The following is a 7975-nucleotide window of genomic DNA, read 5'->3' on the forward strand; positions in this document are numbered from 1 at the left end:
ACCGCTCACTCACTCACACACCCAGCCCAACAACTGAAATGGGGCCAAAATGTCATGGCCCACAGGAGAGTAGATTTTATGTGCCATAGGCAGAGAATAAGAGGGACCCAGCTGCACCCCCAATGGCAGGGAAATGATTAAATGAGATATAACCAGATAATCCTGGCAACCCACCCACACGCTGCGGAGGAGGCCAACCCCTCCCTCCCTCTGTATGGGGAGACTTTGGCAAACCAGTAAAGTGCCTGAAACCACTATGGCTTATTGCTAAAAGCAGCCAAGTCAGCAAGCTGTAAATTAGCCAAGTCAGCAGGCTTAGCTTAACCAAGGCAGGAGGGGAGGGGGGTTTTTTGGGTGCCACAGAGAGGGCAGCTTGACCCAGCATCCTTCCTGATAAGAACTGTGTTGAACTTGCTGGTACATGTATCTTAGAAGAGCAGGAAGTGCCCCAGGAATGTCTATTGGGGCCTCAAGGCTGAAAACTCTGGAAAAATCCACACCTGGTTAATCGATCATCAGAAGGAGCCTCTTGCTTGCCCCTTGGAACTGCTTGCTTAAAAAGTTTTCTTTAAGGGACATGTCATTCTGTTATTAATGTATAAATAAGGGGGAAAAGTTTGAGGTAGTGGAACTCTTCAGGCCTGGACTCTCCCTCTGGATGCATCTTGTCTTCCCCACCAGCAGTGTCTGCCGCTGCGCCACTCGAGTGCCACGCTCAGCTTTGGTAATGATCAAAGGTTGGGGCTGTTTTACTAACCTGTTGCGGACGTGAGTATAAGTGCTTGAGACTTGTCATAAATATAAAGGGAAGGGTAAACACCTTTAAAATCCCTCCTGGCCAGAGGAAAAACCCTTTCACCTGTAAAGGGTTAAGAAGCTAGGATAACCTTGCCAGCACCTGACCAAAATGACCAATGAAGAGACAAGATACTTTCAAAAGCTGGAGGGGGGGAGAAACAAAGTCTCTCTCTGTCTGTGTGTGTGATGCTTTTGCTGGGAACAGAACAGGAATGGAGTCTTAGAACTTAGTAAGTAATCTAGCTAGGTATGCGTTAGATTCTGTTTGTTTAAATGGCTGAGAAAATAAGCTGTGCTGAATGGAATGGATATTCCTGTTTTTGTGTCTTTTTGTAACTTAAGGTTTTGCCTAGAGGGATTCTCTATGTTTTGAATGTAATTACCCTGTAGGGTGTTTACCATCCTGATTTTACAGAGGTGATTCTTTTACTTTTTCTTCTATTAAAATTCTTCTTTTAAGAACCTGATTGCTTTTTCATTGTTCTTAAGATCCAAGGGTTTGGGTCTGTGTTCATCTATGCAAATTGGTGAGGATTTTTATCAAGCCTTCCCCAGGACAGGGGGTGTAGGCTTTGGGGAGGATTTTGGGGGGAAAGACGTTTCCAAGCGGGCTCTTTCCTGGTTATATATCTGTTAGAAGCTTGGTGATGGCAGCAATAAAGTCCAAGGGAAAAAGAAAAATAGTTTGTACCCTGGGGAAGTTTTAACCTAAACTGGTAAAAATAAGCTTAGGAGGTTTTCATGTAGGTCCCCACATCTGTACCCTAGAGTTCAGAGTGGGGAAGGAACCTTGACAAGATGAAGTAAAGTTTAGCTTTAAGTGAAAGCACTCTTGTGTTGTCCTGTTTGTGCCAGCCATCTATCGGTCGGACAGCTGTGTCTCCCCTGATTTATTTCCTGACACCACCTCGCACAGAATAAAAGTTACCAAGAGCTTTGTGTTGGAAGAACCCCGGGTAACACCTCCCTCCCTCCAAGTCACTGCCAATCTCGTCTGGGAAGGAAATTCCTTCCTGACCCTGCACACGGTTATCAGTTAGACCCAGAGCATGTGAGCAAGAACCAGCCAGCCCAGCACCCGGGAGAGAGAAAGGCTTGGTGCCACCTCAGAGCCCTGGCCCACCCCGTCCAATGTCCCATCTCCAGCTGTGGCCTCCCCGTTGCTTCAGAGGAAGGTGATAAAAGAAAACAAAACAAAAAATTCCCCCCCCCAAACCTTCCCCCCAGAATATGTGTGAGGAGGGGAAGAAAATCCTTTCCGGACGTGGCAGGTGACAGGCTGAAACAATGATGCATGAGACTTAGGAATTTAAGACATAATCCGGAAGTGAGCCACAGGGGTGCTAATCCCTGCTCTCATTTCAAGCAACCCTATCCTACAATGCCATTCATAAATTTGTCCAGCTCACCCGTAAAACTCATTAAGTCACTTGTCCCCCCAGCTCCTACTGGGGGGCTGCTCCAGAACCTCGCCCCACTGGTGGTTAGAAACATTCTTGTAATATCTAGCCAATCATTCTCTCTGTCACACTCCCGAATGTAAACATGGCCCAGGCTAATGCACTGCTTGTACCAGTATTCTGGAGAGAACATTCCAGCTGAGACCTCAGTGCCCAGACAACTGTAGCACTGAACCTAAGAACAGCCACACTGGGTCAGACCAAAGGTCCATCAAGCCTGGTATCCTGTCTTCCCACAGTGGCCAGTGTCAGGTGCTTCAGAGGGGATGAACAGAACACGGCAATTATTAAATGATCCATCCCCTGTCATCCACTCCCAGCTTTGGGGTGTCAGAGGTTTAGGGACACCTGGAGCATGGGATTGCATCCCTGATCATCTTGGCTAATAGTCATTGATGGACCCATCCTCTATGATCTTGTGCAATTTTTTTAACCCAATTTTATTTTTCGCCTTCTCAAAACCCTGGAAACCACTTCCACAGGTTGTGTGTTGTGTGAAGAAATACTTCCTTATGTTTGTTTTAAACCTGCTGCCTATTAATTTCATTGGATCCCTGGCTCTTGTGTTATGTGAAGTGGTCAATAACATGTCCTTATTCACCTTCTGCACACCAGTCATGTTGTACAGAGCTCTGTCATATCCCTCCTCAGTCATCTCTTTTCCAAGCTGAGCAGGCCCCATCTCTTAAATTGCTGCTCAAAGGGAAGCTGTTCCATACCCCTGATCATTTTTATTGCCCCTCTCTGCACTTTTTCCCATTCTAATATATCTTTTTTATGATGGGGGGACTAGAACTATATGCAATATTCAAGACATGGGTGTACCATGGATTTATGTAGTGGCATTCTGATATTTTCTGTTTTATTATCTGTCCCTTTCCTAACAGTTCCTAACATTCTGTTAGCCTTTTTGACTGCCACTGCACATTGAGTGGATGTTTTCAGTGAAATACCCATGATGACTCCACAATGACTTGATCCACTAGAGAAACAACCCAACAATCCTGTCTCCCAGTTCCCCTTACTCAAAAACACTTCAACCATTCCCCTGTGAGAGACAAGACTAGAACTCAGGAGTCTGACGCCAAACCCCCTGCTTCGGTCCCAAATCCCCACCAGAAGCAAGAAGCAAAGTTGACAAATTTAAAGTTGATGAAACTGAAGAAGCAAAAGACTGTCATAGGGATCAAGGTGACCTCCTGAATGAAACTAGGACATTAGCTAGTTCAAAAGCTTTAAAGATCCTCAATTTGCATGGTAATAACACCTGCTGGCCCCATCCTCAGCTTGGTGCCTCCATGAATTATACCAGCCAGGAATGCTCCTGGCAATAATAACCTCCCATACTCCTGTAGCATCTGCCAGCCTTCAGAGACTCCGACAACTGTATGGGCACAAATGTAAAGAGAGTGCAATAGAGAAAGAGAGAGAGATGGGGGTGTCTGGGGACAGATGGATTGCTAAAGAGAGAGAGTGCAAATGAGAGTATATGGGGCTGGAAGGATAGAGAGAGTACAGTTTTGGTACCAATTTCCAGTACATCCCCAAGTGTGGATGCAGGGATACCAGTAGAACCATAAAAACAACAAGGAGTATGGTGGCACCTTAAAGACTAACAGCTTTATTTGGGCATAAGCTTTCGTGGGTAAAACACCACTTCTTCAGATGCATGGAGTGAAAATTACAGATGTAGGCGTTATATAATGACACATGAAGGGAAGGGAGTTACCTCACAAGTGGAGAACCAGTGTTGACAGGGCCAATTCGATCAGGGTGGATGTAGTCCATTCCCAATAATAGATGAGGAGGTGTCAATTCCAGAAGAGGCAAAGCTGCTTCTGTAATGAGCCAGCCACTCCCAGTCCCTATTCAAGCCCAAATTAATGGTGTTAAATTTGCAAATGAATTTTAGTTCTGCTGTTTCTCTTTGAAGTCTGTTTCTGAAGTTTTTTTGTTCAAGTATAGCTACTTTCAAATCTGTTATAGAATGTCCAGGAAGACTGAAGTGTTCTTCCACTGGCTTTTGTATGTTACCATTCCTGATGTCCGATTTGTGTCCATTTATTCTTTTACGTAGGGACTGTCCGGTTTGGCCAATGTACATGGCAGAGGGGCATTGCTGGCACATGATGGCCTATATAACATTAGTAGACGTGCAGGTGAATGAGCCTCTGATGGTGTGGCTGATGTGGTTGGGTCCTCTGATGGACTGTAGTTGATAGAAGTGTAGTTTATTCCTCTGTGTTGATAGAAACAAGGTATACTGATATAAGCACTTTTCTATTGGTATTCCCTGCCCAAAAAGGAAAACCCCAAACTCTTGCTGTTGTAAGTCACATCTTCCCATGTCTCATGCTAGGGCTCTTGTGTGTGTTGCCTGTATTTGAATCCCTTGCTTGTGTGAGTCTTGCGTGTCTCATGTTATGTTTCTTGTGATTTGTGGGAATGGAGCCTTTTGCAGGTCTCGTCTTCCTCCTCTTGTGTGTTTGTTTTTTTTTATCGGTGCATTTCTGTTTTGTGTGGTTGTGTCTCCATCTTGGTTGTGCCAGTCAGAGCCTTGTCTGTTTCCGGTGTTGTTTCTTGTGTGTGTTTGTGTCATGTGTGTGCATTTCTCTGAGTGTCTCTTTCCACCACCTTCCTTCCCTTGCTTAGAGTTGATGGGGGAGCAAAGCAAAACTCCAACGCAACCCAACCTGTTCCATTTGAACACTCAAACCTGGCTTCGGTCCCAACAGGAAATAATTTATACCACTCATCTGTCCCCTCCTCCCTCTCTCTCTCAGTCTGTCCTTTGCCTTTACCTTTGTCCTCCTTCTTTCATTATGTGTATGGGGATGGCTGGATAGTGAGAGAGCAGTTTTTGTTGAAATTTTCAGTACAACTACCAGTGTGGATTCATATATGCCTGTACAGTATAACCATGGTTTAAAGAAGTGTAATTTTTTCCTTTCTATTCATGGCGACAAGCTTACTAGAATGTGTCTGATTTAAGCTTATAGCTATTTGTTCTTGTTCTGTCTTTTTCTACTAGATTAAAGAGCTCTATAGTAGCTGGTATTTTCTCCCCATGAACGTACTTATATACTTTATCAAGTCCTCTCCTGATCTTCTCATTGATAAGCTAAACCAATCAAAGTCTTTTAAACCAGGCTTTTTCCCCATCATTTTTCAATGTCTTTGAATTATTTTTGTGGGTCTTTTCTGTACCCTCTCCAATTTTTCAACATCCTTTTAAAAGTATGGACACCAGAAATGAACACAGAATTCCAGTATCAGTCTTTCCAGTGCTGCATCACCACTGAAGCTTTCTTCTATAGTAGCAGTTCTCAGTCTTTTCCATGTTGGGCCCCTATCTTACAACAGAGAAGATATTTTGCCATCACAAATCCACAAATCCACCTCTTCTCATCTAGCTGTAAAGAAATGGGAGTATGTGCAGACCACTGGAAGCTGTTAGTGATGGTGCATTAAGAATCCATGATGCAGAGCAAAATTAGAGATATAGGAAGAAGAAGACAGAAGAAAAGAAAGAGAGAGGTACACCAACGTTCCACCTTTTGCACTCAAACAGGGAATTACAGCATATGCTCACTTGGCCACATGTCTGTCTCCATCTGTTGTCTCTTGTCTTACACTACAAAGTCTTTGCAAAGGGCATCCATAACTCAGTTGCCTGAAACAAGTGCTGGCTCTCCCAAGTCCCTCTATTTTCCCAGAGTCCAACTGAACTGCAGACGCTCCGGTTTCTTGCTTCCCTCTTCAGGGACAGTGTAAGCAAGTAACACACAGACACCACAAGGGAACTTCCAACACAAACACACACACACTTTACTCATATCAAAATCCGAAGAGAGCTCCAGGGGAAAAAACTTGTTCAGAAACCTCTCACTCCAGTATTCTCATCCCTCTGAGACTCCTTTTGGCTTTTGACAGTGCTTTCAGTGGTCCCAGTTTTTTCCCACACCCCTATCCTCCTACTCAGCCTTCAGGTTCTGCTCAAGAATCTGAGTAAATGATCTCCCTTTATTTCTTTCCTTCCTTTATTTACTTCCTACTTCCATAGCCATTAACCACCTGTAAATAAATCAGAAACCTACAGGACATACTCAGAATTCTCCACTGTGGGGACCGCTGATTCCAATGTTTCAGCATGGCACTAGGGGAAGATATGCTGCTAAAAGGGGCTCTGTAGGGGGTGCTGTCACCTCATAGTCACCACTTACTCCAGGGTGGCACTAAGGGTCACTGTGCTGCAGGGAGCAGGGTGGGTGACTCTGTAGTTGTGGGCTCTCCCAATTTGCATGGCAATAACACCTGGTGGCCTTCTCCCCAGCTTGCTGGTTCCATCAATCTGACCTGCTGGGAATGCTCATGGCAGTAACAACTTCCCATGTTCCTGTAGCATCTGGCTGTCTTCAGAGAGAGAGGTGGGTGTGTGTGAGGATAGATGGATCGATACAGAGATGTTTTTGTACCAGTTCAGCTATCACATCAGTACAGACCCTAGTTTGGTGCAGCTATACTGCTAAAGCTATGTTTTATACCAGTATAATTTATTCCTCTCTATTGACACCAATAAACAATACGACTACAAGCACCTTTCTATTGGTATTCACTGCCCAAAAAGGATAACCCCAAACTCTTGCTTTTGTGAATCATATCTTTCCACGTCTCATGTTTGGGCTTAGTTTGCGTGTTTATCTTGCGGGACAGTGTGCGTGTGGTGTAATTGAATGCATATGCTAATTGTTGTATCTTCAACGAACGCGGCGTATTGCTTTTTCCCCTGAAAAAGATCCCATGTGCTTCTTATAAGCATAACACAGGGATACTCAGAGCATGGGGTTGCATCTTGGTTAATAGACATTCATGGAACTACCCTCCATGAATTTATCTAATTCACTCTTTATATACTCCAGTTATACTTTTGGCCTCCACAACATCGTCTGGTAACGAGTTGCACTTGTTGACTGCATTGTGTGGTGAAGTACTTCCTTCTGTTTGTTTTATACCTGCTGACTATTAATTTTGTTGGATAACCCCAGATTCTTATGCTATGTGAAGGGGTAAATAACACTTTTCTATTCACTTTTAATATGTGTTGAGGAAGTTTAATCCGCTGGAAAATGGCTAATCTCTTCTCTTCCTGTAGTGACAGCAGCGCAGTTCCAGGAGTACATGTCTGCTGGCACTGCAACATTCAAATCACCAAAAGGATTTAGATGCCCAGTTTACCACTCATTTTCAGGGCACCCAAATTTTTTAGGCACCTTGCAGAATCTCAGTCTTTGGTGTGCGTGGATGTTGCATCTCTCTCTGCCGCTCTCTTTCTGCTGTGCTTTCAAATATATGATGGCCCACTAATCAGATGAGAAGAAGCATTGTCATCATCCCTACATATATGTAGTGACTGAGTGTGGGCAACACAAGCCAGGCTAGATCTGGAAATCAGCTGCATAGTTTGGAGCAGTCAGTGACCTCAGACTCTGCAGTGTTCAGCTGGAGAAGACCCATGACAGCCCAGGATGAAAAAAGCAACCATTCAGCATGCGTGCAGCATCTTCGACAGCACCACCAATGCAGAGTGTGCTGCGGTGGATTCGCTAGGGATGGCTGGTCTTGGCACAGAGAACCATGCCTCACCAGAACCTGTTAAGCTGGCTTCAAAAGTGGTGTGGTCCTTTGTTTGGTTGCAGGGTTGCTTCTGACAGAGAGGA

Source organism: Caretta caretta, chromosome 13 (genome assembly GCF_965140235.1).
Source record: "Caretta caretta isolate rCarCar2 chromosome 13, rCarCar1.hap1, whole genome shotgun sequence".
NCBI lineage: Eukaryota > Metazoa > Chordata > Testudines > Cheloniidae > Caretta > Caretta caretta.